Source organism: Hemicordylus capensis, chromosome 4 (assembly GCF_027244095.1).
Source record: "Hemicordylus capensis ecotype Gifberg chromosome 4, rHemCap1.1.pri, whole genome shotgun sequence".
NCBI lineage: Eukaryota > Metazoa > Chordata > Lepidosauria > Squamata > Cordylidae > Hemicordylus > Hemicordylus capensis.
The window spans coordinates 158417249-158426087 of record NC_069660.1 but is presented as its reverse complement, the minus strand read 5'-3'; positions in this window follow the sequence as shown (position 1 = coordinate 158426087).

Genomic DNA, 8839 nt, shown 5'->3' with positions numbered 1-8839 from the left:
AGAGTTTTTTATCAGCCACACTGAATTTTATTAACAGGGGTACAGCATTTTTTTTAATGAAGTGCGGCCTTTAGATTCTCTTTATATTGTGTAATCATATCCCCAGCTCTTTATCCAAATGAAGCATAAAGCATTTACAGCTGTATTCTCCATCACACCAACCAGGGAATGCATTCATTTGCAGTAACACGGCATTCAATGGAGTAGAAAATAAGCTCAGAAAATTGCCCTCTCTGTGAAGCTCTATCAATAAATTGGAGAAGCCCATTTGGATTCAACTGACCAATCTCTTTCGTATGACAAAAATTAATGTGACCAACCATCAGTACAGAGTTAGCAAAGCAGAAGGCTGTCTCAGTGTTACAGCCAGCTCCGCACACAATCATGCTGAAGTATAAAAATCAGGGCTGCATCAAATATTCTTTAATTTTGATTTTCTCTTCGAAATTAGTAGATTTGACACAGCCAAACTAATTACCAAAAATAATAAAATCCTTTCTGATTGCTCACATTGTTCTGTGCTTTTAAACATCCTTTTATTTGCTTGGCTGCTGCTGTTTCTCCATGCCATTTTCCTCCTCCTCCACCACCACCACCACCACCACCACCACCACCACCACGAAATCACATAGTCATGCAGTTTTAGAACTGGAAGAGAACTTGGAGGTCTTTCATGAGGCAAAGTAAGGCATTCGCCTCTGGTGGCAGATGATTGAGACACAAATAGGATGGAAAATGGTCCCTCCTCACCTCTGCCACTGGAGCAGCTCTTTGGGGCCAACCTGACCCTTGCAGGCTTTGCAAAGAGCACCTCTCCTCACATGTCTTGCACAGCTTTGCTGCTGGCAGGAGGCTGCTGGCAACCTTCCCTCCTCCCCATCCTCTGCACCACTTTCAAGGCTTGCAAAGATCCATTTTGAAAGGGCAGCTGGCCCCCACTAGGGTCAAGGCCACATTTGGTGCCTCACCTCAGATGCAATATTGTCTTGGGCCATCTCGGAGTTCAGGGCAGAAAATGCCTACAGCATCCCTGATAGACAGCTGTCAAGCTTCTACGTGAAAACCTTCAGCGAAGGAGAGCACACCACTGCAGGAAGCAGATGGTTCTGGCTCTCTCTGCCCTACTCTCACTCTACTGGGCTTCATTGCTCACATGGCCAATTAATCCAGCTGGCTGTGGCAAATGAAATCATTTTTTTAATAGATAGCTGTGACATCATTGCCTGTGATGGCATTGTGACATCACTGACAAAAGCACTGGATCACCATGACGAGATGAGGACAGGACCTCAAGGCCAAAGAGGAAAAAAGGAAATTGGCATCAAGAAGAAGCAACAGCCAGGTGGGAAAATATACAGGCACTGAATAAGATCACAACAATCTGAATATATTCAAAAATGTCAACAACTGCTGAAAATGGGAGGCACTTTTTGACATAAATCAAAACAAACATGAAATGAAGGACTGTACATAGTCTTATCTCAGTCATTTACAACAGTGCAACCAAATGACAGAGATTGTCCTGGTGTGGACAAGAGGAGCCAGCGTGGTATAGTGGTTAGAGTGCTGGACTAGGACCAGGGAGACCCAAGTTCAAATCCCCATTCAGCCATGAAACTAGCTGGGTGACTCTGGGCCAGTCACTTCTCTCTCAGCCTAACCTACATCACAGAGTTGTTGTGAAAGAGAAACTCAAGGATGTAGTACACCGCTCTGGGCTCCTTGGAGGAAGAGCGGGATATAAATGTAATAATAATAATAATAATAATAAATAGAAGTGAAATTTTTGTCGTTTATGCAGAATGATGCTCAGACTATTTTGTTGCAAAAACTTAAAAACTGCATATTGCACTTTCACATCAGAATCCAACATTTGCCTGTTTTGAGTGGTGAAATGAATGAAAATACATATTTATTAAATAATAGAGCATATTGCTCAGATACAGCCAAATATTGACTACTACTGCATGTCAGTTGTTACATATCATCAAATACCTATTGCTACTGCATATCAACTGTCAAATATGCACTTCTCTTACATAGTAACTGGTACTTGCCAAATACCGTAAAGATTGTGACTATATAACACTCTTTCTCCTGGAGCTGCTGCAGACTCATAAGCAGCCCTGATGCTGTTCAGAACCGGCAGTTGCATGAGCAGGACTCCTGCAGCAACCGCCCCCACCCCCACCCCACCCCAGTTTGCTGCACTGGGGGAAACATGTGCAACCACCAGTTCAGAACAGTGTCAGGGCTGCTTCCAAGTCCACAGCATCCCCGGGGGGGACATTATGGAGAGGTAACACTCTGCATCATGTAAGCCAATAATTTTAATATATCACCTTCTTCTGAAAACTCAGCTATTTACTGATTACTGAGAAGACACATGGGGCAGAAAAGCGTAGACCGGTGAAATTACAAGTCCAGCTGATTTCTGTCTCTGATTACTGGTCCATCTAGGGCTAGGACCCTGAGGATCTGCTCAGGTCCCTGAGGAGATCATTCATGCTCAAGCATTCACAAAGGCCTCTGCTTTAGAACTGAAATAGTTCTCTAAATCTCTCATATGGATTGACTCGAAGCCGAAGACCTTCAAGATGTGCCCCTTAAAGAGGCAGTACACTACAAGAAGTACTTGTTCATCTGCCCTCAGAGGAGCCCATTTCCTGTATTTCTGTGTGAGTCATTCTTCTGAGCATGCTTCCTCTGAGGGCAGGTAATTTTGTTGTGTGGGTACCTCTGTAATGGGAGTGACCGAATGATCCAGTCACACCCCATGTGGAGATATAGGAGGATTACTGTTCTAGTGGAAGCTGACTGGAAGGAGGCAAGGTCAGAACAGTTTGTTCTGGGTTGGGGCTTTGGCTTTGGCAAACAATATGGGGTTAGATGGATCCATCCTCAGATTCCATATGTGGCAGTTTTGTATATTCATATATACGAGTAAGCAGAACAAAATGTGCACAAAACAGATTCTGCATTTTGTTTCAAGCTCGAAACAAAATGCAGATGGCCAAAACATTTCTTTGAAACAGCGGTTGAACTGGTTCTTTTGAGAGAGAAAAAACAACTCAAAAAGTTTTGAGTGTTTCAGCCATAGAGAACAATGGGGAAGCGTGAAACACCGCATTGTTACCCATGGGTAGCTCCTAGGGACACCAACGTGGGTTGGGTGTTAGGGCATGATGGATGCTACCTACCACCCAACCCACAAAAGAAATGGGCAAGAGGGTAGTGGATTTTTTAAAAAATTAACCTTCCTCAACCCCCCACATACGATCTTATGCAGGTTTTAGGGAAAGGTTAAAAATAACCCACTTGCCCATTTCTTTTGTGGGGTGGGTGGTAGGTAGCATCCATCATGCCCTACCACACAACCCACTTTCATGTCCCTAAGAGCTACCCATGGGGAACAATGGGGAGTTTCCCCATTGTTCCCTATAGCCAAAACAAGCTGCACTCATAGAGTGCATTTTGCAAACTGAAAAACACTGCAGAAAAACACTGCAGAAGCACACAGTAAAAGAAAATCTGCACCTCCCAACACAGAACACACATTTCAAACACAGTCCAAAAATGAGAGAGAGAGAGAGAGAGAGAGAGAGAGAGAGAGAGAGAGAGAGAGAGAGAGAGATCACTGACCTAGAATCCATTGCCAGCCACAGTACCTGTGCTGCAGTAATATCATTGGCACAAATTGCTCTCTCTCTCTCTCTCTCTCTCTCTCTCTCTCTCTCTCTCTCTCTCTCTCTCTCTCACACACACACACACACACACACACAATTAATTAATTAATTAATTACATTTATATACCGCCTGATATGTGAGTCTCTAGGCAGTGTACACAATCTAAAAAACAACAACAGAGTAGAAAGAGTAAAACACAGTTAAAACAATTTCACAGAATAAAAAGTTAAACCAATTCATGAGTTTAAAAAAACAATTCAAACAGTTTAAAATTAATTTAAATCAATTATGACTCCTTACATTACTTCCTAGCATTGCAACAGTTGCCACAGCAGCACCCTTACCAGTCAGCAAGCATAGCCATAAGCTCAAGTAGAGCAATGCCTTCAGCTACATTTTGACTGAGTGCATCTTGCAGTGCAGAATGCAGATTGAAGAGCAGACCAGAGCAGAGAGTGAAGCAGAAGTTAGTCTCAAGACCAGACATGGAGCTCATCACAGCAATTGCCACAAAATATTACACACATACACACAACTGCCACTGTCCATTTCTCATCACAACACTATCTCACAAACAAAACAAACACAACTCAAGGAAGGAAGACACCCAAGTTCTGCTTTTGTCAGTCTGAGATCCAGCAAAACCAGATAGTTATAGCAGCAATAGCACAGCATATTATACTTGGTGCTGAGAAAACCTCAAAATCAAATCTTCCTTGATTCCTTTCTCCTTTCCTGGTGCATCCTCTTTAAGAGAGGCACACTGTAAGGGCTCTTTCTACCTCCCAATCCCTTTGAATAAATTTTGAAACTTCCTCCTTTTATATTCCCCCATCCCTCCTCCCTCAAGTTGCCCCTGACAACACTTGATTTGTATGATAGCAAGCCAACTAAGAAGCAAGGAGATCACAAGCCATTCGGAAGCCAGTGCTAAAAAACCAATTAGCAAGGGGAAAACAGTCCTCCAAAATGGCACTCAGAAAGTTGAAATGTTTTGAATCAAAATGGGGTCATTTTGTTCCGAGATCTGAGCTGTCAGTGACTGATCAAGAGAGGGATCTTGGGGTTGTGGTAGACAGCTTGTTGAAAGTGTCAACTTAATGTGTGGCAGCTGCGAAAAACGCCAATTCCATGCTAGGGATCATTAGGAAGGGGACTGAAAATAAAACTGCTAATATTATAATGCCCTTATAAAAAAAACTATGGTGCAGCCACACCTGGAGTACTACATACAATTCTGGTCCCCACATCTTAAAAAGCAAATTGTAGAACTGGAAAAGGTGCAGAAGAGGGCAACCAAGATGATTAGGGGCCAAGAGCACCTTTCCTATGAAGCAAGGCTACAACACCTGGGGCTATTTAGTTTAGAAAAAAGACGACTGCGTGGAGACATGATAGAGATCTATAAAATCATGTATAGTGTGGAGAAAGTGGATAGAGAGAAATTCTTTTCCCTCTCACATAACACTAGAACCAGGGGTCATCCCATTAAATTGATTGCCAGGAAATTTAGGACCAGCAAACAGAGGTATTTTTTCACATAATGCATAATCAACTTGTGGAATTCTCTGCCACAAGATGTGGAGACAGCCAGCAATCTGGAATGGAGGCAGGATGCCTCTGAGTACCAGTTGCAGGGGAGTAAGAGCAGGAGAGAGGCCGTGCCCTCAACTCCTGCCTGTAGGTTTCCAGCGGCATTTCGTGGGCCACTGTGTGAAACAGGATGCTGGACTAGATGGGCCTTGGGCCTGATCCAGCAGGGCTGTTCTTATGTTCTTAAAGAGCAGGGATTCAGCAGGGCTGTTCTTATGTTCTTAAAGAGCATTTTGTTTCAAGTTTGAAACACTCAAAATGGCCTGTTTCTCACTGGAATGTTTTGACATAGAAACATTTTGCACATCTCTATATATAAGCCTGAATTTTAGAAGCCACCCCAACCTTTCAAAGGAAAATGAGGGTCATAAATCTAAATAAATAATGAAGAGAAAAGATGCATGCACTGATTTTAGCAAAGTTTTACTGCCAGTTGGTCTCTTGCTGTTAATTAATTCATTGTTGCAGTTATATTTTGGTGAAACTTGGGTTTATTGGGTAGAAATTTATTTTAAGCTCAGAAAACAGGCCATAAAACTGGAAATATGTTTTCAAGTTTAATGCTAATTGCTACAAAGATCCCTCAGGGATCCATTGGGAGCCTATATATCTTTTATTTCCCCATGTCTTAATGATATGCCCAAGATCTATGAAACAGTAATAGTACAATTATAGGCAGATAATTTGGGGCCTTCTATGCACGTGGCTGTGCATCATAAGGTTGGTGGTTGTAATGCTTTTAAACACAGATTTAACAGTGTGATTCTCTCCTGCAGAACCATTGTCCGGGGAAAAAATGGAAAGGTCATCATTTGCAGTGATGGGATAAAATGTGAAAATGGCAACCTGGAGAGGGGGGAAATGAGGAGTGGGGTGGGCATCATGTTTCTGGAGCCACCATCCCTGATCCATTTCAGATTGGACCTACATCGGGGCAGATCTATAATTGTGCAACTGTATGCAAAGAACATGGTCCACTTGGGCCTCCCATCCGCCCCACCATTCACTGCCTGCCATCTCTGCCATGTGCCACATCTGCTGCAGCACCCTACACCCTCCCTCCCTCCCTCCTTCCTGCTGCTAGCTTCTGTGGCCCCAACATCCACCACAGCTGCTACAGCTTGTGGAGGGAAGCAAGATGGCCATGGTGCTGTATAGTGATGTCACTGCCTGTTACAGGTGCCAGGTGGTGACCTCAATATACCATGCTGCAGGCGGCTTGCTTCCCTTTGCCAGTCACAGTGGCTATGATGGTGAGCGGGTCCACAGCAGCCAGATGTGGCAGTTGAGCCGTGGGGCTGCGACAACCCATCCAAATATTTGGACATGACTTGCCACCAACATCACTTTGCCACTGACCCACATCCCTCCAGAGTATAGACCAATCCCTTGTGGAACTATTTTGGCCCATGGAGGTTTCCAGGAGCCTTCCCCACCATCTCTAGTTCCCCACACTTATGAAGGTGGGGGTGCTATGGGGAAGGTTCCAGGAAACTGCTGAGATAGAGCTTCAGGCACAGTGTGCTGCCACAGCATGCAGAGCAGTCTCCAGGGAAGGCAAGAAGCATGGGAAATGTAGAGTCCATATTTGTGGCAGCTAGGGCCTCAAAGCTGAAACAACACAGAGCTCACAGTTTGTGGGAGGCAGTTCCCGTGAGGCAGTTCCTGTGAGCCAGTGTTCCCTCTAACAGGGATTCTTAGATGTTGACTACAACTCCCAGAATCCCCAGCTGCAATGGCTTTTGCTTGGAAATTATGGGAGTTGTACTCAACAACATCTGGGAATCCCTGGTAGAGGAAACACTGTTGGGAGCCCTTGTGACTGTCCCGCCACCTCAATAAGACTAGCAACTATGCTGGTGTGGTTTTGCTGACTTTTAGTTGATGGATTTCATTATATTCCTCCCACCCCACTTTGTATATTGACTGCTGTAAGCCACTCTGATTCATGTTTTTAAGAAAGGTGGGGTATAAATCTTTTAAAATAAAATAAAATAAAGTAAAAAAATTTAAAAAAAAATCTCAAGAGGTTTTGTACGTCACTAATTTTCCCTAAGTAGCATTCATTAGCTCCTTGAAGTTGTTTGATCCTCCGACACTAAATATTGGCCGACATCTACACTACTACTGGGTTTACTGAGCCCAGAAAAGGACATATATGCCATGGTTGTAGAGCTGCTTGCCCAGCCTGTCCTGGGAGCGGCTTGCTCACTCCAGTCTCAGGCTGAATTACAGCACGAGGCCAAGGGGCTATGTTGATTGCTTTATTAGTGTGGGTGCAAATGTGCCCGCTTCTGAAGTGTGTGCATGGTGGGCTGCGGGGTGGGGTACAGGTGTGTGTTACATAGGATGTTTCAGAGGAAGGGGAGATCCGTGAAAATCATGCTTTGGGGGGCTCTGCATGTGCAGCGTTAGTGTGGAAGTTGGCCACTGTCCATCAAGTAAAGGTAAAGTCATGCTGCCAAGTCGGTGTTGACTCTGGCGACCGCAGAGCCCTGGGGTTGTCTTTGGTAGAATACAGGAGGGGTTTACCATTGCCTTCTCCCACGCAGTATGAGATGATGCCTTGCAGCACCTTCCTATATCACTGCTGCCCGATATAGGTGTTTCCCATAGTCCGGGAAACATACCAGCGGGGATTCGAACCAGCAACCTCTTGTTCCCTAGGCAAGTTACTTCCCTGCTGTGTCATTAGGTGGTTCTGAATGTCAAATAATGATTGGCTATAACACAGGGCTATACCTTGAATATCATCCATTATCCTCTCAGAGCTGGATATCATCTCTTAAATATTAGAGGCAATTCTAGAAATATTTGGGTAGCACATTGCAAACAATGAGTATCAACCAGAGTTCTCAGGCTGCAACCTGGAGACGCACACCACACCTTTAAATTCCTCTAATCTGCTAGAAATGAAGTCTACAGCTTCTCCTGCCTATCCTACCCTTGGATCCACTGCTTACCCTGCCCGCCCGCCCCTGCCCCGCCCACTTGCTGTCATGAGCAAGATGATAGAAATGCTGCCTGCTGCTGCATAACAACTGAGGGTGGGAAGTGGCAATGGAATCGGTGGGAGGAGCCATAGCCTTCTCTGCCTTGTCTCCTCTGCAGTGAACAATGTAAAGGTCCATTGTGAATCTCCGCGTTGTAGCCTGGCAACCCTATTTGATACTAGTACATCAAACACTATGCCAGATTTTTAAAATTGCCTGCTGTCTGACAGCAGAATCCACAGCAGTGGATTCTAGGGACAATGGGGATGACAGAGGCAAATTTGCTTCAACACTAATTCAATGCTGGGGTAGCAAAATGTGTTGCTCATTATTAAGCAACTTAATTTGTTTCTGAAAAGGATGTGGATCAGAGGCATTTACTTTTGCTGGGTGGAAAATACTAAGAGAGCTGGGTATGGGCTAGTGGAAGAGATGCAATGAAGGAGGGCAGTGATTTGATGAGGGCACTGAACATTCAGCACTGGGCCCATTTGCCACTGGGCCCTGGCAGTCCTGGTGTGGGAAGGCCCTTTGCCCCACCCATATGGGTCCTCTTTGCAGATAAC